General features: G+C 40.9%; 2 pseudogenes; one reads left to right on the top strand and one right to left on the bottom strand.

Annotated features, from left to right (window-relative positions):
* The first annotated feature begins 244 nt into the window (after positions 1-244).
* Positions 245-2,913, top strand: LOC138842389 (ferritin light chain pseudogene; annotated as a pseudogene).
* A 3,880-nt stretch (positions 2,914-6,793) lies between these two features.
* LOC115850719 (UDP-N-acetylglucosamine--peptide N-acetylglucosaminyltransferase 110 kDa subunit pseudogene) lies at positions 6,794-19,575 on the bottom strand (annotated as a pseudogene).
* Positions 19,576-25,224: the final 5,649 nt, after the last annotated feature.

The raw sequence follows: 25,224 nt of genomic DNA, 5'->3' as shown, positions 1-25,224 counted from the left end.
TAGCCCAAAACTGGCAACTACCCAAATGTCTTGCAGTGGATGAATGTTGAAACAAATTGTGATAAAATCTTATGATAGAATACTACCGAGCAACAGAAAGGAACAAATTACTAATATACGCAAAAATTGAAATGAACTTCAAGGGAATGATGCCGAGGGAAAAATTTTGAAAAGCCGATCTCCGAAGATTAAGTAATTAATGATTATGTTTACATATTATTCTTAAAATAACAAAACCGTGGAGATGGAGAACAGAGTAGAAGTTGCCAAGGGTTAGAGTGGGGGTAGAAGGTACAGCGGGGGAACTCTGTGAGGTTTTTGTGGTTCCAGTACAAATAATACAGCAATCTTGGTTTTAATCCCTAAAGATTTCTAAAAGCAATTCCTAATAAGAGGTGTCCAGATATTTAGCAATGGCAAATTAGGGGTATAGCTCCCCAACATAACAACTTCAAAAGAGAACATACTAATTCAATGTATATGTTAATTTCAAAAAAAAGGCCTGTCACAATACTTAAATGGTATATATCTTAACTATATTATTCTAAGTATCCAGCTATACCAGATGGACTAGCAAGATTTTCTGTACATTCAACCTTATTTAAGACAGTAAATCTTATAATAAGACAGTTAGAAAAAGAAAAAAAAAAACAAACCTCAACTACAGTTGGATATTCTCATAGGAAGATGAGGTGAAAATATGCAGCAGCGGTTCAAAAGCTTAAGCAGTGGCACCTAAATTTGGTTGTGCATTAGAATCATCTGAAGCACTTTTTAAAAACCCTCACACTGACGGTTGGTCATCGTAGACCAATAAAATCATTTTAAATCTCCTCAGACGATGCCAATGTCTAGCCAGAACTGAGAACCAGCGGACTAAGCAGAAGGGGATGTTTCTACAAAGATGTCTTAACAATAAGTCCTTTCACCCAATCAGATTTACCTCCCCGCAAAGGGCTAAAGAACGCTAGTGTTGTCCATACTTGCTTAGCTTTAATTAGCACTTGTGACTTGCCCAAAACCTAGATCATGTTTCCCCTAAATTTCATGTTATTCCCTACGTTTTTCAAACCCAGGGCTAAGGGGTTTGCCGGGATGAGATTTTAAGTGCTCACACAGGGCAAGTCCCTGGCAAACCAGGACAGCGGTCCCTCTACATTGAAATGTAAAGCATCCTAAATAACCCTGACACTGCTCCCAGATCCTAGTCTGTGCCAACCAGTGGAGAAAAGGCATTCTCCATTACCACCACGGCAAATGCTGCTGTACTTGCCTTGGCTGGTCCCTATCTTTTCCAGGCACCACTCCCCTTCACCTGCTGGTGGACGCTGTGGCCAGCTGACAATGCAGATATTTTCAAACTTTAAGGTGAATAAAAATCATCTGGAGGGCCTGTTATAACAGAGATCACTGAGCCCCACCAGAGTTGCTGATTGCATAGGGCTGGGACAGGGCCCTAAAACTTGAATATCTGACACATTATCAGGGGACGCTGGTAAAACTGGTCAGGTTGTTACCGAATGCAGGTTCGTGTGTCTGAAGCACAGTGAGGCCAAACAAACCTAAAGGTTGGAGTCTGGAGCAGAGAAAGGTTTATTGCAGGATCGAGCAAGGAGAGGGGTGGCCCGAGTTCCAAAACACCCTGAAATCTCCAAAGGATTTCAGCAAAGCATGTTTAAAGGCCAGGTGAGGGAGGGACGTCCCAGGGAATGTGATCAGCTCGTGCACAATCCTCTGATTGGTTGATGTGGAGGCCACAGGGCAGGTAACATTATCCATCCTTAGGTGCCAGAAGGTCTGGGGGCTACGTGCTCATGATCATCAAGGAGTTAATTTCTTCCATTGGGTGGTGGTTTTTAGCATCTGAAAACTCAAGAAATATGCCTGAGATACTATTATCTGAGTACTTCAGAGAGGAACTACAGCAGAGGATATGGGGGATGGGTCTGTCCTAGGAAGGCCCCATAGGGTACTGCTTGGTTACAAGGTGACCATACTTTGAGAACCACTGCTCTAGTGGCTTGGAATGTTCAGAAAGTAATGGAAGAATCCCTTCCCAGGTCTAGATTCTAGTATCGCCAGCTATTTTGGTGGGGGGAAGGGTAAGTTTTGTCCTTGCTTGGACTTCTGGTTCATTTATATCAAAGCCTATTTGAGGCAGTGCGCTCGGCAGTCCTGCAGTTCTGTCTTTTGCTTCAACAGTGTTTGGAATGAACAGACCCAGGGACGCTCCTTGCTCCAGCCCCCGACCACCCTCCAACCTTTCTTCCTGTCGCAACCTTTGGAATCAGCCACTCAGCTATCCTCAGCCTCCAGGACAGGCCAACACCGTTTTTTGAGCTTAGCTCTTTATCACTGATCAACCACGAGTTCCCAGGTGCGTCAGAATTATTCCATCGAGGTGGAGGCCGCCGTCCACCGCCTGTTCAACATGCATCTGGGGACACTTACCTCTCTCTGAGCTTCTATTTCGACAGCAACGATGGGACTCTGGACAGTGTGGGCCACATTTTTCGCCAACTGGCTGAGGAGAAGTGTGAGGGCGCGCAGCGTCTCTTGAAAATGCAAAACCAGGGCTGTGGCCGCGCCCTCTTCCAGGATGCGCGGAAGCCTTCTCAAGATGAGTGGGGTAAAACCCAGGACGCTGTGGAAGCCGCCATTCTTAGGGAGAAGAGCCTGCACCAGGCACTATCACATCTGCGCGCCCTGGCTTTCGCCCGCGCAGACTCCCACCTCTGTGACTTCCTGCAGAGCCGCTTCCTGGAGGAGCAGGTGAAACTCATCAAGAAGATGGGCGACCACCTGACCAACCTCCGTAGGCTGGCTGGTCCGCAGGCTGTGCTGGGCGAGTATCTCTTTGAAAGGCTCACCCTCGAGCACAAACAGGAGTCTCTGAAGTCCAGCGGCCTCTGAGGAGCCCCTCTGGCATCAGAGCTTCTGCCTGAAGCCTTGCTCTGCAGCTACTAGGCAGCTCTGTAACCGCCCTGGAGCCCTCTCCCAAGCCTTGGACCAAATGGAAACAATAACGCTTTTTGCAGAAGGAAAAAAAAAAGCCTATTTGAAACAAACAGAATAAAGAGGAAAAAAAGAAATATATATATATGTATATATATATATTCATGTTTTTTTTCCTTTTTTAAAAATTTATTTTACTGAAGTATAGTTGATATACAATGTTGTGTTAGTTTATGCTGTACAACAAAGTGATTCAGTTATACGTATATATAATTTTTCATATTCTTTTCCATTATGGTTAATTACAGGACATTGACTATAGTTCCCTGTACTATACAGTAGGACCTTGTTGTTTATCCATCATATATATAATAGGTTACCTCTGCTAATCCCAAACTCCCAATCCATCACTCCCCCACCTCCCCCTTCCCCTCGGGAACCACAAGTTTGTGTGCTATGTCTGTGAGTCTGTTTCTGTTTCATGGATAAGTTCATTTGTATCATATTCTAGATTCCACATATAAGTGATATCATATGGTATTTGTCTTTCTCCTTCTCACTTACTTCATTTAGTATAATAGTCTCTAGGTCCAGCCATGTTGCTGCAAATGGCATTATTTCATTCTTTTTTATAGCTGAGTAGTATTCCATTTTATATATATCACATCTTCTTTATCCATTCATCTGTGAGTGGACATTTAGGTTGTTTGCATGTCTTGGCTATTATAAATAGTGCTGCTGTGAACATAGGGGTGCATGTATGTTTTCGAATTATAGTTTTGTCCAGATATATGCCCAGGAGTAAGATTGCTGGATCATATGGTAGCTCTACTTTTAGCTTTTTGAGGAACTGCCATAGTGTTTTCCATAGTGGTTGCACCAATTTACATCCCCACCAACAGTGTAGAAGTCAGTCAGAAAGAGAGAGACAAAACCGTATGCTAACACATATATATGGAATTTAAGAAAAAAAAATGTCATGAAGAACCTAGGGGTAAAACAGGAATAAAGACACAGACTTACTAGAGAACGGACTTGAGGATATGGGGAGGGGGAAGGGTAAACTGTGACAAAGCGTGAGAGAGGCATGGACATATATTCATGTTCTTTTAACATATGAATTGCCCCACTTTATCTGTGTGAAATAAGTTTGTTCCCGTTATTGGGCTGCTTCTCAAGCTTTGCTGCTCATTTGAATGACCTAAAGAGCTTTTAAGAAAAACATTGGTGTCTGGGTCCCAGCCCCAGAGATTTTGATTCAGTAGGTCTAGGGAGGAGCCTGGGCACAGGGAGGGCTCAGAGTTCCCCAGGTGATTCTAATGTGCAGCAACTTTGGGAACCACCTCTTGGCTTCAATCCAGCTAGTGATCAGATATTAAATCTAAGACACATGGGCTAGTGCGTGAGCTCTAGGAAGATTCGTGCCAGGGAAAATGATCGATAGTTGTGTTACTTCTCTGAAATGGACTGAAATTTCCAATTTGCATGAACAGGGGAGGGTGAATGGGTGAATGCAATAAGGTGTATCATTTACGTATTGCCCTATGTGTATGGCTAGAAGCTTTTGCAACTGAGGTCTGCCCTACTTTTCATGCTAATGGTAATGCTTGTCCTCCTAATGCAGCTGTAAACTTTATAAGCCCATAGGTAGACAGCATCACAAAATATTTACCCCTCCCCACTGGCCCACTCTCAAGCTTCTCTCCCCTTCCCCAATACACAAATGTACATCAATGCTCTTGAGACCACTATCAACATATTGACCTTCAATTCTTCTACTTTGCAGCTTCCCTCTTATCAGGAGATGTCAGCATTTAGTGCAAGGACAAATGCTTGCCTCTTGGTGAGTAATGTAGGCAATGCCTCCAAGAGACAAATAGCCCTTAGGGAGGGGGAAAAAGTCTTTCAAAAAGGTTGATGCCCAGAGGAGGCATTTTCAGTCATCTCAGCTTAGAGGTCAAATATCCAAAATTAAAAAGGTTAAAAAAAAGAAAAAGAAGAAAGCAAGGAAGAAAAGAAGGAAACAATTTTCTTATCTCATAGTAATAAGGCAGTTTTCCTTAAAAAAAAAAAAGACTTAAGCCATAAATTCTCTTTCCTAATCAAAATGTGCTTTTCCGTCTTTAGACTATTCCTCTTATATCCTGTATTATTCATGACGTTTAATTCTTGAAATAGCACATGGCTGAAAACAGAAGCTAACCTCTTGTCCACTATGAATTAAATCTTCTTTTCCTAGGACCTGTCTACAGTGTACAATTTGGGGTTTGCCAACATAATTATTTTCTCTGAAATAAGTTACAGCATTTTGCCTTTTCAATATATAGTTATACAATATATTGTTAACACAACATAGTTAATATAGTCAATATAGTAAATACAACTATAACACACGTGATATGATGCCACTTTGGTGATTTTCTTCATCCATGTAATTCTGAAATTTGACAGTATAGTTTTCATATTCTAATGAGCTGAGTATTACCTTTGCAAGGATAGAAAAATAAAATAAATTCATAATATTCTTGTGTGGTTTGCCCCTGGGGTGGATTACCATAATGGGGGGATATTTGAGCCTTTCCCCAAGTCATTAAAAAACCTCCAGCGAGCAGCCCCTTGTCCTCTCCAGGGAGTGGGGGGAAAGGATCTTTAATCATAAAAATCCTGGGGGGAGAAATCTCAGAAATAAGACATCTGCTTCTGTGCCTTGTTGTTTTGCAGAATAGCAATGATTGCTTTAGCAGCTTCTATTGCCATGTGTGTACAATAAGTAAATGAACATAAAATTGAATGAACGCATAAAAGAAGGATAAACCCACCCAGCTTAACAAATCCACTCTCTCACCTGCTGTGCCCTGAAACATGAAAGAAAGAATCACGGGATCATAAGGATTAATAAAATAACAGTCTCTGTTAACAATATTGACAGGAGGTATAAGGATAATTTGTCTGATGTGGGACCAAGAGCTTAACTGCTTAATCCTTTTTTTTTTTTTTTAAGGGCAACTCATTCATTTATTGTTTAAAGATTGCAAGACAACTTCTGAATTTCTGTAGCACAGTTTAAATGTTTTACTTTTTTGATAAATCAGAGTATAATAGAAAAAACAATTAGTTTCCAGTAATATCTATATCTCTATTCAGAATTAAGTCTTCCACAGACATGTAACCTGGAAACAAAAGCCTGTTACAATAAGCAAAGCTTCAACAGAGCTGCTACTTTTCGGGCCAGGGAAAGGTTCATCCCTATAGGAGGAGGATGTGCTATGTAAAATGGCTGCAAGGTCACAGGCTTGAGGGCGCTGGAAGTCTATTATCCTATCCCACATTAAGTAGTTTGGTGAACTTCAAACGTCCGTTCATCTGCAACCAAGCTGGCAAACTTTAACTGATATCTCAAGCAGGTAAAAAATAAATTAAAAGAAATCCTTACACTGATGTTCCTTGATTCACACTGTTAAATGGTTCATTAACATGTAATTCTGGCTAAGAATTACATTTGAGACTCCTTGCTCAGATTTTGGTTAACAGTACAAATCTTTCAGAAATTCAAGTTCTTATTAATCAATAATTTGTCAACTAGGCTACATTCAGGCATCAGCTGCAACTACAGAACAGGTGCACTGCCTCAGTGCTTTGGAAAGACATAATCTAGAACACTATTAGCAGACAAAATATGTTACTAGACAGCACAGGTGCAGTACAGCAAGACAAAAACATATATTCATGTGTGCCGCGGACCAGCCGGAGAAAGAGGATTTCACCGCCCAGGGTCAGAAGGGAAGGGGTAAGGAACTAAAGTGGCACCGACGAATGGGGTCAGAAGGACCAAGACAACTGATGGTTGCAAGGCAAATTTTATTGCGCTACAGTTGCAGATTATCTAGACTAGAAAAAGGAAGGTTGCCAGATGGTGGTTTACATTATCTACAGACTGTCTCGGCTCAAGGTTAACTTCCCTGGGAGGAAACCCATAAACCCAGAAGCATCAAAAATAACCTGCATGTGCAGGGGGAAGACAGCTTTGCTTGTCTCATTTTACATTCTTTCTGATCTCTGGGCCCTGGTGATTTATCTCCCATGGAATGGAACAAGGAGGGGAACAAGTAGGGACAGTCCCTTCGAGCAGTGGCGGCATGCCTAGCATGTCCTTACCTGCTCTCAAGGCTGACTGCTTCCCACAGGTCCCCCTTTTTTATTTTTTAACTTTTGCTGCAAAATAATTCCATGAAGTTTAGTGCCGAGAGTAGTATACTGTTGCATGAGGATACGAAACAGACATGAGAAGATTATTATCAATAATAGGCAAATTATGGCCAGGGTAATAAATCCTGACAACCTTCCAGTAATCCAAGACTGAGGGTTTAACCACTTTAAATGATCCAGTAAAGTTTGAATTACATCTTCTGGCGAAACATCATCAAGATGTGTATTTTGTATACCCTGAATTTCAGCATTTAATTTCTTAAGATCAAGACTAATATTATTATCTGACCAAACACTCAGCAGATGCATTTTTACTTTTTCCCATTCCCAAATAGTCACTGTACTTTTAAGGAGTAACACACATCCATGTATACTTTGCATGACAAGCTAAACGCATCCTCAATTTTAATGCTTCTATCTGATCTCCAATCCCCAAAATTGCGTTTTTAAATTCATCTAACTTGTTATTAATCTGTAAATCTATGTGACTTTGTAAAGATAAAGCAAGACTGGTATGTTGAGATAACTGATTAGCAAAGTGAGCATGATGAATACTCTGTGAAAGAGCAAGACCGGCAGTAGCCACAGTAGCAGACAGAGCAGCCGAGGCAAGTAAACTTACTATTAGCCACCCAAGAAAGCGTCTCCTTCTCTGCAAGGCTTTAGAGAGTTCCACCCATGCCTGTACTCCAGTATCTTCATACCAAGGTTCTCTCAGATGTACAGGCACCATAACATACATGGGTTGCTTTAGTATAAGCACAGATTGCGTTCCTGCAGAAGGGAACATACAACTGCTAAAAATACAATTAACACAGCTAATATTATATCCTCCTTTGGAAGAATTACCAATGTTAATAGAACCAAACAAAAGTGTATACGGAGGAGCAACACAAGTTATAACAGGTGTATTGGAATAAGTTAGAGCTAGTTTCCATATATCCCAGTTCTTTTGAAATGTGATAAACCTATCTATGATGGGAAAAGAAGAGATAAGAATTGACAGCTTGGTATAATCTATAGTACACCATATTTGGTTATTATTCCAAGATGCATTGCAACGTTCAAAATTGGATCCAGGAAAGTTAACGGTCATAAGGGGAGGCAATTGATTTTTTGATTTTCTGTTAAGCATAGTAACCTTATGTCCAGCTATAAGTATCCCTTGTCCTCCAAGTAAACGCTTCATACAGAAATAATTTCCTGAATCTTCACCTGTAACCTTGGCTATAGTAATAGCGGAATCCCTAAGTGGTGAGGCCTATGAGATTTGACCTCTAATATTAATAGCTTGCCCATTTTATACCAAATGATGGTATCCTTAAGATCCTCTCGTCGGCTGGTAGCCTGGCATGTAAGAGTAATGTTGGTTCCTGTAAAACGAAGGATGCCTGGAGAGCCTGACAAACTAATTGATTGATCCGTTCCCTCATAAACATCTGTATGCTCATAACTAATAGCCTTTACACATCCAGTTTCCAGATTCAATGGGCTAAGACAGACAGGATGGGTACTAAACCAGTTAGTATAATTTACAGACATATTGATTTGTTTTATATTCCCAATAAGAGGCCCATAAACAGTTATCATTGTAAAATACAGGAAACTCTGCTTCAGACCAAGATATGGGTTGTAATAGTGGAGGATCAGGTACATAGGCCCAGTAAGTTGCTGCATTAACAGAGGGAACACATGAAATGGTTGCCAACATAGCCAAAAATAAAGTTACAGGTGTAACAGGATTATTCTGTTGTTTCACTGACTCTTGAGCTCGTGAAACCAGTTGTTTAATTTGTCCCCAAGTTGGAACATCACTCCTTTGAGTCGTCCTGGGAAGTGGTCTCCTCTTCTTCTTCTTTTTCTCAATCAACACTGTCAAATTTTCGGGAGAGGTGCAGAGCTTCTTCATCTTCTGAACTAGGTGAGCTGTGGCAAGCCATCTATTTGCTTGACTAAGCACTCAGGAAGCCAGCGAGGTCCAGGCGCTGATCTGGGAAAGATACACACGTGACCACGTCCCCAAATCAACACAGGATCAGGACCACGCCAAGTGCTGGTTAACAGATCTTTCCAGAGGACCTCCGGAGATTGAGAGGCCAATCTTGGCTCAGCCACCAACCTTCCCCCTGCAGAGCAGCCAAATTTGTCAACAGTGAGAACATTTAAAATAAACAGAGCATCATTTATAAGGTTATGTGGCGTTGTTCTATACAATTCCCCCGTTTATTTTTTCAATAGTTAGCTTTAAAGATCTATTTGCACGTTCTATAATACCTTGTCCTTGAGGGGTATATGGAATGCCTGTAATATGGGTAATTTTGTAATGAATTACAAAATGTTGCAAAAGCAGCGGGCCCATTATCTGTTCTAATAATTTTGGGAAGGTTCATGAAAGCAAAACAGTGTAATAAATGAGTGATAACATGTTTAGTAGCTTCTCCGGTCTGTGCTGTAGCACAGAGGAAACCAGAATACGTGTCGATAGTGACATGAACAAACTGTAATTTCCCAAAAGACGGGATATGAGTAACATCCATTTGCCATAAATGTCTAGGTAATAATCCACGAGGATTAACAACATAATGTGGAACAGGAAGGTGAGGTAAGCATTGTGCGCATTGCTTAACAATTTGTGGGGCGGCTTCACCAGTAAGGGAAAATTGTGTGTGTAATGTAGCCGCTGACTGACGGTGTAAAGCGTGCAACTGCTGTGCTGCTTGTGAAGCAGTTTGATCATAACTTACCATAATATGAGGGTGTCCAGGACATGGACCATGAGTATCAAGAGTATGAAGATAATGAATGCAGTATATTAGCCATTCTTGACAGCATGACGAACGGAAAGGAGGAGTACGGTAAATTGGGACATGTCCTGCTTTAGGGAAAAGAGATTGAGGAGGAGGAGTAACTTCAACTCTATTCTTGGGAGGAAAATGTACAGGATAAAGATCACGTTTAGATCGAGTTAAAACGTCTGCAGTCGCATTAAGTTTAGTCAATGGACCAGGCAAGTTAGAATGAGCACGGATATACAGACCTGCAACAGGACCATCATGGGAACGAATAAGCTGTTGAAACAAACGAAAAGAGGATGGTAATTCAGGGTCATTAGTATGTCCTATGCTCGCAGTCTCCAGAAGAAATCACAAGCTAATAAGATATTTACTATCAGAAAACAAATTAAAAGATATAGAAGGCAAACGTTTAAAAGACATAATGACAGCATACAGTTCAACACGTTGAGCTGAAGTCAAGGAAGTTTCTTTAACGAGGTTTGTTCCGTCGTCAATGATTACAGTAGCCACTCCTGAAGAAGAACCGTCCGTAAAAACCAAAGGTACATGAGGAACAGGCTGTTGCCTAATTATAGAAGGAAAGATATGAGTTAAGTTTGCTGAATTGGATCAATTTATCAGCAGGGTAATGGCATTCCAAGGTACGTGAAAATCCTGCAAGAGCAAGACCCCATTCATTACTATGTTGAAAAAGCCAATTTTGTGGACTAACTGAATAAGGGATAATAATTTGAGAAGGTTCTATACTTATAGGTTGTAAGCATCTAGTTCTACCTTGCATTATTAAATTACTAATAAGTTCATAATAAGGGTTAATAACTTTAGAGGGTGTAGTTTTCATATGAATCTATTCAATAATTCCAACAGTTTGCCATAAGACGGCAGTAGGCACATGAGGAGTTGGACAAATTATTAAGAAAATTGGAAGGTGAGTATGAATTCTAGTTAATTGTGTAGAACTGATAGATCTATTGACTATTTGTAAAGCTTGAAATCCTTCTGGAGTCATAGAGCGTGAAGAAGAAGGATCTGAGTCACCTTTAAGAATATCAAACAAAGGCTGTAATTGAGCAGTAGTAAGTTTTAAGGAAGGCCTTAGCCAATTAATATCGCCAAGTAATTTTTGAAAAGCATTTAATGTTTTTAAATTATCAACTCGAATTTGCAGTTTTTGAGGCCTAATAGTAGTGTTATCAATATATTTTCCCAAATATAAAAATGGAGATTGTCTTTGAATTTTTTTTGAGGCAATGACCAAGCCAAATGATTGTAAGGACTGTTGTAAAAATTGAAAAGCAGTCTCTAATAAAGAAATATTATCAGTGGCTAAAAGTATATCATCCATATAATGTATGAGATATAACGATGGAAACCTTTTTCTCACAGGAGTCAAGGCCTGAGCCACATATTTTTGGCATAATGTAGGACTATTTGCCATGCCCTGAGGCAATACTTTCCATTGAAATCTCCTCATGGGTTCCTTAAAATTTAAGGCAGGCAAGCTAAAAGCAAAATGTTTTCTATCTTCAGGAAACAAAGGAATAGTGAAAAAACAATCTTTTAAATCTATAACTAAAAGATGATACTTGTGTGGTATAGCTGTTGGAGAGGGTAGGCCTGGTTGAAGAGCTCCCATTATTAGCATAGTTTTATTAACAGCTCTTAGATCCTGTAATAACCTATATTTTCCAGATTTTTTCTTGATAATAAAAATAGGAGTATTCCAAGGACTACTGGAAATTTCTAAATGCCCTAATTGTTCCAGTACTAATTGTTCTGCAGCTTCTCATTTCTCCTTTGAGAGGGGCCATTGGTCCACCCATACAGGGTCATCAGTCAGCCAAATAATTGGATCAGCAGTGAGTGGAGGAGAATCCAAGGCCCCTAAGAAAAACCCAAACCTTGTCTATCATATTTTATTTTCACATCAATAGGATAGACAGTTCCTTGTTGATTTGTTCCCAGCGCTTTTGTGGGAAGAAATCCTTGATCCAACATCATATTAGAGACTTGAGAGTTTGGACTATAAAGTAATACTCCCATTTCTTTTAATATATCTCGGCCCCAGAGGTTTAAAGGCAGCCCAGGCAAAACATAAGGCTGGAAATATCCTGAATGGCCCTCACTTTCTTGCCATAAAAAAAACTGACTGCTTTGCATAGGAGAAGAACTTTGTCCTATTCCGTGAAGTTCTGTAATAGTAGGACTAATGGGCTAACGTTTAGGCCAGTGTATCTGCGTCATAACAGAGACATCAGCTCCAGTGTCTAACAAACCTGAAAAAAACCTTTCCATTAATGGTTCATTTCATTTCTGGACGTTCTTTCCCTATCTTCTGAATCCAGTAGGCAGCATTAGACGATCCAAAAGCCTTTGTTTCTCTCTTTTGATGTTGTAAACTTTGTCCATGAGGTACAAAGGGCAAAAGTAGCAATTGTCCAATTTTATCACCAGGAGAAATAGTTATTATATTTTTAATAGTTTGTGCCATGACTTTTATTTCTCCTTCGTAGTCAGAAACCATGACTCCTGGCATAACAGTTAAACCTTTCATGGTGACACTACTTCTTCCCAATAATAGTCCCATCAAACCCTTGGGTAAAGGTCCACAGATGCCTGCAGAGAGGGCCTGAGGACCCATTTCAGGAGTTAATACATATCGGGCGGAGGTACTGAGCTCCAGTCCTGCGCTTCCTGGTGTTGCTCTGGAGAGCGAGCATATTGTATGTTTTTGTTTTTGGTTAATGTCTGATTGATAATTTGAGGAGGATACACAGACATTACCCTTATTATTTGTTGGGGCCGGGGAAGGCCCCGGGAGGAGTTTCCCGACAGTGGTGGCCCATCCTTGTGGGCCACTGAGCAACAATCTGTGCCCAATGTTTTCCCCTATTGCATTTAGGGCATAAACCAGGGATTTTCTGACCATCTGGAGGTTTCTGAGTAGGGAAGGAAGGACTAGGGTTAGAATTAAAAGATCTACATTCTCTAGCAAAATGACCTGCCTTTCCGCATTTAAAACAAGTCTTTGTTTTCTTTTGATTGTTTTTAAACCCCACTTTAGTTAATGCTGCAGCCACAGCAGCACCCTGTATATAAGTAGGCCCAATGTCTGCACAAAGGTGAATATAATCCTCCAATGTTCCCCGTTTTCTCCAAGGTCGAATCGCAGCCTGACACGCATTATTAGCATTTTCAAAAGCAAGTTGCTTAACTACAATCATACCAGTGAGTCCGTCCACAATGAGTCTCCCCACCGCCTGTGACAACCTATCTACAAAATCAGCATATGGTTCATCAGGTCCCCGTCTAATTGTTGAAAGATCCTCAGTTTTGTGTGTAGAAGGTCATTTCCTCCAGGCTTGTAATGCCAAATGATTTACTTGAGGATAAGCAACAAAGGGATAAGTTAATTGATCTTGTAAAGAAAGATATTGTCCTTCCCCAATCAGCATATGATAATCAACTGGAATATTATGGGCAGCATTCTTGTCTGCTTGTTCAGCAGCCCGTTCATAAAAATCAAACTTCCATATTAAATAATCTCCACCATTTAAACAAGCTCGTGCAATAGACTTCCAATCAGCGGGGGGAAGAGCTTCTCCTGTCAACCATAGCAGTAGTAAAAGGAGCAGTGGGCCCATATTGAGCACAGGCACATTTTCAATCTTTCAAAACTTTCAAAGGGAGAGCCTGATGCCCCCTAGTAGCTTGTTGAGGATTATTAGGATCAGGTCTTTCTATGACGGGACAACAGAAAATAGGATCTTCTCCTCGTTTTATTGCTCCTTGTACAGCGCGCTGCAAGGGACTCAGCATTTTTACAGATGTGGATTTTTGAGGAAGACAGTCCTTATTAACCTGCAGCTTTTTCACTGACTTATCTATCACAGCCATTAGAAAATCATCCTCAGGATATTTCTCTCTTTTATGTTTACAAGCCTCATCCGTTAAGTCAAAATGTTCCTCTTCATCTAAAATATTTAAATTAATTAGCTCTTTCGGTTTAGGAAGTGGCGACACAGTAGCTGATAATACAGTCTCTCCTTCTGTCAGAGGCTTATGTTTTTCTGACTTTACATTCAAATCAACACTATCATGAGAAGAATCTAAACATATTTTTTATCAGATTCCACAAACTATATGTAACAACAGGAGTATGAGTAGGCCCTCGAGACTTGTAATAATTTTTTAATCTTCTCCAACTTTCTGCCAGATTTCTATGCCAACAGAGCCGCCATCAGGAAACCAGGGAGATACACCATGGATATGCTGTAAAAATTCAGTCAACTGTGAGGTAGAAACTTTATTACCCCGAGCTTTAAGCATCGAAAGTAAAACCTGAGCAAATAATTCATACATCTTTGAGCCCTTTTGCCCCATCTTATTTTACTTCTGACTATTGCCTTATGCCTCTATTAGTTCCACTTTTACTGGTGGCCACACATATTTTGCATAAGGGTTCTCTTACCTGCACTTTCTTTTTCTTTTAATTGCCTTCACGCTTCAGGTCCCTGTTCGAGTGCCACTTGCCGCGGACCAGCCGGAGAAAGAGGATCTCACCGCCCAGGGTCAGAAGGGAAGGGGTAAGGAACTGAAGTAGCACCGACGCATGGGGTCAGAAGGACCAAGACAACTGATGGTTGCAAGGCAAATTTTATTATGCTACAGTTGCAGATTATCTAGCCTAGAAATCGGAAGGTTGCCAGATGGTGGTTTACATTATCTACAGACTGTCTCGGCTCAAGGTTAACTTCCCTGGGAGGAAACCCATAAACCCAGAAGCATCAAAAATAACCTGCATGTGCAGGGGGGAGACAGCTTTGCTTGTCTCATTTTACATTCTTTCTGACCTCTGGGCCCTGGTGATTTATCTCCCATGGAATGGAACAAGGAGGGGAACAAGTAGGGACAGTCCCTTCGAGCAGCGGCCGCATGCCTGGCATGTCCTTACCTGCCCTCAAGGCTGACTGCTTCCCACACGTATGTTGCCTTGTTTAAGCCTCAAGCGCTCGATCCTTTGTTGAAATACAATAATTTCATTCCTATGGTTTTCAATACCAAAAACTCAACCTCCAGGAGGGCTAAAGTCTAATTTGTACTCCAAACCAAGTAGCAGTGCAGTTCGCTACTACTGAGACTGAATCCATAAAGACTTCAAGACCACGTCCAGAAGACAAGTTATTATCTATAATACCCTAGAAGGTCTGAAACATAATTATCATATACATAGCTGGTCCTTCAGAGCTTTTTACCTATAACATGTTTTTTGATGAAAGTTATTTAATGTACTGGAGATAACTGTGACTTACTGATCAAATATTTGAATACTTATACTTACCTGGGATTTCATTTCTGCTGAAAGAAAAAGGAAGAACAGGACTCACTAAAACAAACAAACAAACATTAGAAATGAAAGTAAAAATCTTAACACACACTATCACTTTTGGAAGCAGCATAGAGGGGCAGCCAACGGTAAAACACTGGTGAAATAGGTCAAAACTCTAGGCCAAAAATCCATTATTATTATCATCAGTGACAGTACCACAACTGTGCCCTTCAGAATTAATAATCGCTCCTAAGAATCTTCATTTGGCACCAGATGATGCGGTTAAGAGAAACACTCTGGGAGGTTTTGAATCAGACTTGGTTTTTTGTTAGCCAAGTTACAGGAGAATTTTTAAAGTGGGGGGAAGGGAAGAAGGAAACGGACCAGGAAAAGAATTTAAGCCATCATCTATAAACCAACAAAGCACTGATAGTTCCAAACATTATGTCAGAAACTAAAATGACTGATATAGGCTCAAGTGGTTTATAAAACCTATAAAAAGACTACACCAGCAAAGTCCCCATTTATCTGTAGAGTTCAGAAACTAAAACAAGGAATATTTTAGCTTAAAAGCTTATCTCAAGAGAATCATACACACTTCACATGAATACAAATACCCGAAACCAAACATTTTTAAAAGCTCCAATACCCAAAATATAAAGAAAAATATTAATTCAGAAGACTCAATCAATCCATGATAATCACAAAACGGCTGGGCAATCTCTATCTCCCTTCCACACTAACCATCCATCCCATGGAAGACCAAGGGAGATCAGACCTTCCAGACTTACCTTCCAGACCTTCCAGACACCTGGCTGCTGCAAAATTCTATGGAGACTCCTTGTGCAACAGCAGTTTCCCATCTCTTGTGTCTCTCCCTATCGTGATCGTGATCATGCAGGAAGCAAGTCTGGCTGTGCTATTTCTTATCATTGTCTGTCACCCATCTGCAGCATGGTATTGTACAGATAAGGAAAAAGTAGTTCCCTTTCCCCCAGAAGGTTGAGGCTCAGGTACAGGGTAATTCTCCTGTGCACACAGTCATTATTTAGGCCGACTCAGTGACTTCAACAGGCTTAATCATGTGATCAGGTTTGTTGCCAGCTGCGTAATGCTCCCACATCTGTAGATAGAGCCGCTCTAGGTCCATTGTGTATTGTTTGGTGTTGAACAGAGGGCTAGATGTTCTCTGCTTCCAGACTTTGCCACGAATTTTCTTCAGGTATTCTAGATCAGTTCCCAGTTTCACAGCTATGTCTTCATATTCTTGTCTATTTTGAGCAATAAGCTCAAGACAGCCTAAACAAGTGAGCTGGGAAGCTGCAACTCGGGAAGCAAGAGTCTCTCCTGGCATAGTCACCACGGGTGTCCCTGACCAAAGGGCATCCATCCCTGTGGTGTGTCCATTACAGAGTGGAGTGTCCAAGCAGACATCAGCCAGCTGGCCTCTCCGAACATGTTCCTCTTTAGGAGCAACAGGTGAAAAAATGATACGCTTCTGGGGAAGGCCCATATTTTGTGCATACTGTTGAATATTAGGTTCTCCTACTGCTGGAAAACGCAACAGCCACAGTACGCTATTGGGAACACGCTTCAGAATATTTGCCCACATCTGCAAAGTAGATGGGTCAATTTTATATAACTGATTGAAGTTACAGTACACAATGGCATCTTCCGGTAACCCGTACTGAGAACGGGTGGTTACAATAATGGTACGGGGAACCTCCTCTCCAGTGGCAGCCTTAATGTTGATCTGGGTAGTTGCCAGTCCATTGCTAAGACTGAATCCATTAATTGTTATCTGAATTTGTCCTCTGTTAATCATTTCAATAACTGCCTCTGCAATAGTATTCATAGGAATGACAGGCATATTAAGAGCCGTATTACTGCTGTCTGCGTTGTCTCCTCCATCAGGACATTTCATCTTGACAATCTGCACATCTGGGAGACTATCAAGAAATGCTTTGAGGTCGATGCCATTCAGCACAATCCGATTGTCATAAATGTGCCCATTGGACTTAAAATCGATGACTGCCTTCTTCTTCAGGTGAGGGAACATATTAGCATGATCACCAATAAAGAAAGTATGGGGCATATAAGCCAGTTTCTCAGAATACTGCTCAGCAACTTCAGCAGGTGAAGTTTCCTGATCAGTGATGATATAATCCATGAAAAGCACGCCACTGGTCCCAGGGTAGCCCAGCCACATTGCCTGAATAGGAGCTGGCCTGAGAGCAAAGAGTTCATTTCGAGCACCCCTGGTATAACCATTCATATTTACAAGGATGTGTATACCATCTTGATGGATGCGATCAGCTGCTTTCCCATTGCATGGAATCTGAGAAAGATCAATGAAATGATGGGCTTCTGCCATCACCTTCGCTCGGAAGTTTGTGCCATCATCTGGGCTCAGGGCATAACAGAATACCTCAAATTTATCAGGATTGTGCATGCCTGGAATAGACTGCATAAGATGAGAAGTAGGATGATTCCCAAAGTCAGAACTCACGTATCCTACACGCAGTCGACCATCACTGAGCTTCAAGTCTTTTGGATGTTCGTACGGTGGTTTATGAAGGACACTGATCTCATCCAAGCAGAGGTTCCCATGGCTCTCAGCAATAGCCTTCCTGAAGCCATGAGAAAGAGGATAGAGCATACTATGATGAGGCTGCACAGAAGGCAACCTATTCTTCTCCAGCTGGTCAGCCACAATGCTGACCAACTTCTTCATTCGCTCATCATAGTCTGTCCAATCACAGACAATCTGCAGGCAATGAGCCAAATCACAATAAGCGTCAGGAAAATCAGGTTCAAGCTTCAGAGCAGTGCGATAAGAAGCAATTGCTTCTGGAATATTCCCTGAATACTTGTGGATGGAAGCCAGATTGCTGTGGGCATCCGCAAGTGCAGGGTTAATCTGAATGGCACGAGTATAACACTGCAAGGCTCCCTGAACATCCTGCATCTCCTTTAGAGTGTTTCCCATGTTACAATAGGCATCAGCAAAGGTAGGACTGATTCGAACAGCCTCCTTATAATGCATCAGAGCTTCCTGCAGTTTTCCCTGCTGCTGCAATACACTTGCTAAATTTGAATGGGCAACAGCAAACTCTGGGAAGACTTCTAATGCTTTACAATACAAGCGAACTGCCTCTTCAATGTTTCCCTGGTCTCCTTTGATATTGGCTAGGTTATTCAGAGAGTCTGCATGGGTGGGACACAGCCGCAGAGCTGTATTATAACACTCTTCTGCTTCGGCAACACTGCCCTTCTCTTCCAGAGCGTTGGCTAGGTTGCAGTAAGCATCAGGGAAATGTGGTTGCAATTCAATAGCTCGCCTGCAGGTGTCTATTGCCAGATCTATCAGGCCTTGCTGGTAGTATACACAAGCCAGGTTGGCAGGTACCACTGCATGATTTGGGCTCAAGCTTAGGGCACAAAGGTAAGCTGCCACAGCTCTGTCAAAAATCCGTGCCTCTTTCAAGACATTTCCTAAATTGATATAAGCATCCAGAAAATTGGGGTCAAGGGTGACAGCCTTTTCAAAGTGATGAATTGCAAGCCAAATCTCCCCTTGTGCATTGAAAACACAGCCAAGATTACTCCAAGCTACTGCAAAGTTCGGTTGCATCTCCATTGCTTTCAAATAACATGCCTTGGCTCCTTCCAAGCGACCCAGGGCTTTGAGCAGGTTCCCCAGGTCACTGCGAACACAGTACAAATCAGGATTGCACTGAAGAGCAGAGACGTAAGCTTGTACTGCCCCTTCCATGTCGCCTGCTGCTACCAAAGCGGCTGCCAGGTTAATATAACCATCGATGAAATCTGGTTTGAGATGCAATGCATGCCGGTAATGCTCAATTGCTTCCTGCAACTGCCCTCTTTCCTTGTACACATTCCCCAAATTCGAATAGGCTTCTGCCAGAAGAGGGTTCTGTTTAATTGCCAGAGTACTAAAGTGGGCAGATCTGTCCAGCCTTCGACACTGGAAGTGTAGAGATGAAAGTAATAAAAGTACTCCAGTATTGTCTGGCTCTTGTCTCCACAGCTGCATGCAGTGTCTCTCAGCTGCCTCAAAATCTCCTGCCTGATACTCTCGATGTGCCAACTCAGCTAACCCTTGGAAGGAAAGCATACGTTTCGTTGGTTCTGTGCTGTCGGCCACGTTGCCCACAGAAGACGCCATCTGGAGCTTCTGGAGAGAGTGAGAAAAGGGGGTAATTGAGTCCCGCTGCCGCCACTACTGGCAAGAATATTTCTAGAGGTAGCAAGTACGAGGGCAGCAGCCGTACCACTGCTTTGACAGGCTTAAGCGGCGGCGACAGTTACAGGCACCGAACCTTAGGAACTCTGGTTGGTCGTCTAACTCTCACGCTCTTGAAATCTTAATTCTTAACCCTGCCCTCTTCCACCATTTTTCTCCTAATCAGGGAATAAAAATTACCTATACTCTTGCCTTAGAAGAAATCTAAAGTCAGTAGTCCAAACACTTTTCAAAATTTTGATTTCTGCCCAGTTGGAAAGGAAATACATGATTGACTTTACTTCATCATTCACATAGTCAATGTGGAAAACATGAGGGCCGTGAATTTCAATACAGTAAGATCAGAAAATTTTAAATTGGCCTTCCCAAACCACTAATAAGTAACCGATGTTGTATATAATGCTAAAATCTTAGAGACTGAGTTTGATATTTTAAAAGTTCTGAAAGGATTAGCTAATTTCTCCTCATCATACTTCTCATGCCTCAAACCTGAGTATTACATTTTTAAAAATAAATTTATTTATCTTTATTTATTTATTTTTATTTTGGCTGCGTTGGGTCTTCAATGCTGCGTGCAGACTTTCTCTAGTTGCGGCGAGCGGGGGCTACTCTTTGTTGCGGTGCCTGGACTTCTCATCACAGCAGCTTCTATTGTTGTTCCACAACTCTATGGGTTCCTCTTTAGGTCCTATGAAGAACCCTAGAAATTAGTTCATGGAATTATAAGTTTTTGCAAAATTGTCAAAAGTGAGATATTTTAACTTCCATCAGGTAAGACCAGCGTCTCTTTCTTTGCCAATTTTCCTTCTATCATATTCCGTTATGTTGGATCATATTGGAATGGCCACAGGCTTTTTTGAAATCTGGCTAAGGAGATTTTCTTTTTTCTGTGGTACGCGGGCCTCTCACTGTTGTGGCCTCTCCCGTTGTGGAGCACAGGCTCTGGACGCACAGGCTCAGCGGCCATGGCTCACGGGCCTAGCCGCTCCGCGGCACGTGGGATCTTCCCGGACCGGGACACGAACCCGTGTCCCCTGCGTCGGCAGGTGGACTCTCAACCACTGCGCCACCAGGGAAGCCCTAAGGAGATGTTTTAAGTGAGGCTATTATGTGATTTTCAGACACCGCCATTTGTAATTGACTATATACTATCCCATTACAGGAATAACTTCCAGTACTCATACTGACTACTCTACTGACTTAACCTAGCACAAGACACAGAAGCATAAGGACAAAAACCACCTTACAATATAGCCATGTCTTGCACTTCACAGCTCTCAAAGCATGTGCGTTTGAAGAAGAAAAAAAGAACTGAAAAGTACAAAACCAGAAGCTAATCTGTGGAAAATTATTTCAATCATCAGGCATGTGAAAGATAAGTCAAAGATTCAGTTCTCATCAATGCTTAGTCAAAACGGAAATTTTCTTCTGTCAAGAATATACTCCAGGGGCTTCCCTGATGGCGCAGTGGTTAAGAAGCCACCTGCCAATGCAGGGGACAAGGGTTCGATCCCACGGAGCAACTAAGCCGGTGTGCCACAACTACGGAACCTGCGCTCTAGAGCCCGTGAGCCACGACTATTGAGCCTGCAAGCCACAACTACTGAAGCCTCCGTGCCTAGCGCCCGTGCTCTGCAACAAGAGAAGCCACCGCAATGAGAAGCCTGTGCACCGCAACAAAGAGTAGCCCCCAGTCCCTGCAAGTAGAGAAAGCCTGCACACAGCAACGAAGACCCAACACAGCCAAAAATAAATGAATGAATGAATGAATGAATGAATGAATATACTCCATCAACAATGTGTGTAATGGAATGGTGTGAATGAGTATTTTATCAGAATCCCTGTAATGCACAAACCTATAGCAGTACTGAAATCAGTAATGCATTTATAATAGTAAATACTTATGAGGAAGTAATCCATAGAGGTTTTCTCAAAGTTAACAATGAAAATTAATGTGACATTATCAATAATAAATTGTGAAGCTGAAATAAACTTTTCTAAACTATTAATAACTAGAAGCAAATTCTAATCAACCATGTTACAAGAAATCTATGTCTAAAAACTACAAAGTTTATTTCTTAAAATTTTATTTCGAAAATACATAAACTGTCATATGAGGAGGCAGTTAAAGAATATATAGCTAAAAGAGTGGGGGAAAAGCTTTATGGAGACACATCTGGCAGTAGTTCATTTTTAAATGTCATTTTTCTAGATTTTGTGACACCTATAGTATTGATATTTGAAAGCATTTAAAAAATTGTAATTTGAAGATTTGCTACTTCCAGGTAGAATAAAATATTTTGAAGCAAAACAACGTTTCCACTGAGAAAAACAAAAAAAGCCAAATAAAATAGCCAGCATTCAATCAAAAAGTTCTAGACAAACCAAGAGATAGAATCATATGGCTAAAATTCTAAGAAAAGAGCAGATAATACAAAAATATTTATATAAGATATTGTGTATCTTTATCAGGAAAAGTCTTTATCAAGAAAAGACTTTAAAATCATCAGAATTAATATTATATTTTATTTATTTGTATATTATATTTATATATAGATATTTATATAAAGAACTTAAAGATAAAGCCCTAGTTAAGGCAGTGACAATAGCAGTAGCAGTGGGAGTGAAAAGAAATGGTTATATTCAAGCATATTTTGTCAGGCAAAGTCCAAGATCAAATGTCTGACTGCATACATGGGATGGATAGACGGAGTGGGAAAAATCAAAGTTAACTATAGAGGTTCTAGTGAAGATGGGGTTGCCGTCACCCAACCCAAGGGGCTGCGATCATCCCCAAGGTCTAGGAGACTCAAAGGGAAGGTCATGGTCAGAGGCAAAGTTAATTGGTGGGAAAATAAGACTCCCAGTCTCTCCATCTCCTTATACCAGTTTTTTTTTTAACATCTTTATTGGAGTATAATTGCTTTACAATGGTGTGTTAGTTTCTGCTTTATAACAAAGTAAATCAGTTATACATATGTCCCCATATCTCCTCCCTCTTGCATCTCCCTCCCTCCCACCCTCCCTATCCCACCCCTCTAGGTGGTCACAAAGCACCGAGCGCATCTCCCTGTGCTATGCGGCTGCTTCCCACTAGCTATCTATTCCTTATACCAGTTTTGTTTTTCTGCTCATATACGTAGCAGCATTTCATTCAAGGGGAAAGTCATTGATCTGACTGGTCAAATTAAACAACATAGTTCACGGCACATTTACAGTGGTTAGTTCCTCCACAATTTAGAAAGTCACATTCACAATTTCCCTCTTCCTACGCCGTGGAACACATTGGCCATTCCTCCAAAGTTTCCACTCCACAGAGTGGACCAGAGATGGCGTGAGCCCAGAACTGAGAGCTTGGCATGAGACGGTGTCAGCCCCACGTAGAGCTCTGGCATAAGTTATAACCCATCGCAGCTCTACAGAGAGCTCTGCATGGAATCCTGGGAGTAAACTCAGCCATAATAATGTGATTCTGTTTTTCATTTGCTTTTCTTCCTTGCTTAACTTTCCCTGGCCACTCTGACAAACAAACTTTCAGGCATTCCTGGGCCACTCACTAACTTTATTCCATTTAATCTCATCCAGATTCCCAAGAAAATTACTAACTATAAGGAGGGATATTTGGAACATGGTGAGTTTTAGATGCCTGAAATATACAGGTCATTGAATCCAGTTAAGTAGCAAATTATCTGGATCTCAAATATGCCAGTAGAATAGCAGACTAAGCTCAATTTAATGTACTCTTACTGGAGACACATGTAAATTCTGGGTCAATTTTGAAAAAGTTAAAAGCACATAGCTGAGATTAAAAGAAAGAAAGGAACACCTGCATGTTTCAGAAAGTAACAGAGAAATTAAATCCAGAGAAAGAAGAGCGGACTGATGTCTGTGGGTTCCGTTCCTTAGTATAGGCCTTATGTAAATAGGGGCTGGAGCAAGAAATCTAACATTACCTTGTGGCCAGGAATTTATAGACTCAGGATGGAACAATATTGAGAAGTTGGTACAGATATCCTACAGAAATTTCATGAGGAACTGCTTAGTCCATTAAGAGGGCCAAGGGCGGTGGTGAGGAAGATTGATATCTCTTGAAAACCTTCAGGTACAGAAAACAGCAACACCTCTGAAAAGTAGGCCTCTCCTTTCCAGCGTTGTGATGGCCAGGTTGTCACTAACCTGTAAGGCCCTGTATGAATCAGAAACTGCAAGGAGAGTAATTCAAAGAAAAACAGATGCAGGATGGGTGTGGCAATAAATCCTAGGACCCTATCAGAAACAAAATTAAAACCACTCTAAAGGGAAATTTTAACAAACCAGAGCAGATAGTATCCTAACCAGAACAGAATAATAATTCTGAGGAAGTTACTTTAGTTATTTAAGTAATATTCAATGCATTTCCATGGCCAGGCCCTTTTGAAGAATTCTAAAACATATACAAACAATTCGTTTACATCTTCTATATCCCACCATCCAGAGCAAAATTCACTTAAGTACTGTACTGGTGGAAATTGGGCAGCACTATGGAGACAATAAAAAGGTGTTTACCATCAAAAAACGTCAAGGTAAGAAAGATAATGTCTAATTTTTAATTATCCTGTGGTTTATTGAAATCTTTTGGAAACCCAAAATAGAGAAAACCTAGGAGGCAATGAAGACTTAAATCTTTAGAGATTTATCAACTCATCTATAAAAGCTTTATTAATCTCTTCTTTTAATACCATTCCTGAGAGGTATAAATGTGTCCAGTGATAGGGTTGAAGAAGCCTGAGAGAATTTCAATTGTTTACTATTCTTGGTCAGCTATTAAGACCTTTCAGGAGCATCTTGATTATCATGGCATCATCCAACAAAAAGCAGGATATTTTACAGAAAGTCCTGGTCCACTTTTTGGCTTGCTTTTGTGTTTATGTTTTTGGTTTTCTCACATTGGGCGGTACATTAGGCTACCTATTGCACACTCCCTCATTCATGCATGCATTCATTCAAACAATATTTACTGAGTTGAGATATTTAATTAACACCCAATAAATGATGTTTAGATGAATGAATGCGCTTTTTATCAAAGTAAGTGTAAGTACTGAGAAAAATTACAGAATGTATGATCCCAGCCCCACAAAAGCGTATAATTGTGTTGAGGATATAACATATGCTGGTGAAATAACTAATATATCATATTGGACAGTTTCTAAGTTCAAAAATGAGTTTTTGTAAATAATCAGAGCCTAAGGAGGACAAAGAAGGGACAGTTCATTATGGGTTGAATCTATCAATAAATGTACATTTCAGATGAGATTTGAGATTGACCTTAAAGAAAGAAGAGGACTTAGATATATGAACAGAGAACAAAAAAGGCATGGTGATAGCATGTGCATAGATAGTGTGGCCAATATTTATGTTCTTCATTAAAGACAGTCAGAGATAACCCAAATGTAACTGTTTCCATGGGTCCATTCTCAGTACCCAAACAAAACGGCAAATCCTATCTTAGTAAAACTAATGAAAAACACAGTCTTTAACGAAGACATTGTGAAGGAAAGGGGGAGAGAAAGGCTTGCGTCCCACACCACACAACAAAACTTATTTAATTATTTGTTTCATTTTCTCCCTCTGAAAATTTCCTCTCCCTCTCTCTGTACGTCTCTCTTCTCCCACATCTGGCCACACTCTACCAG

The sequence above is a fragment of the Globicephala melas genome, chromosome 17 (assembly GCF_963455315.2).
Source record: "Globicephala melas chromosome 17, mGloMel1.2, whole genome shotgun sequence".
Taxonomy (NCBI): Eukaryota; Metazoa; Chordata; class Mammalia; order Artiodactyla; family Delphinidae; genus Globicephala; species Globicephala melas.
The sequence above is the reverse complement of the archived record's forward strand: the minus strand, read 5'-3'. Positions and strand labels throughout refer to the sequence as shown.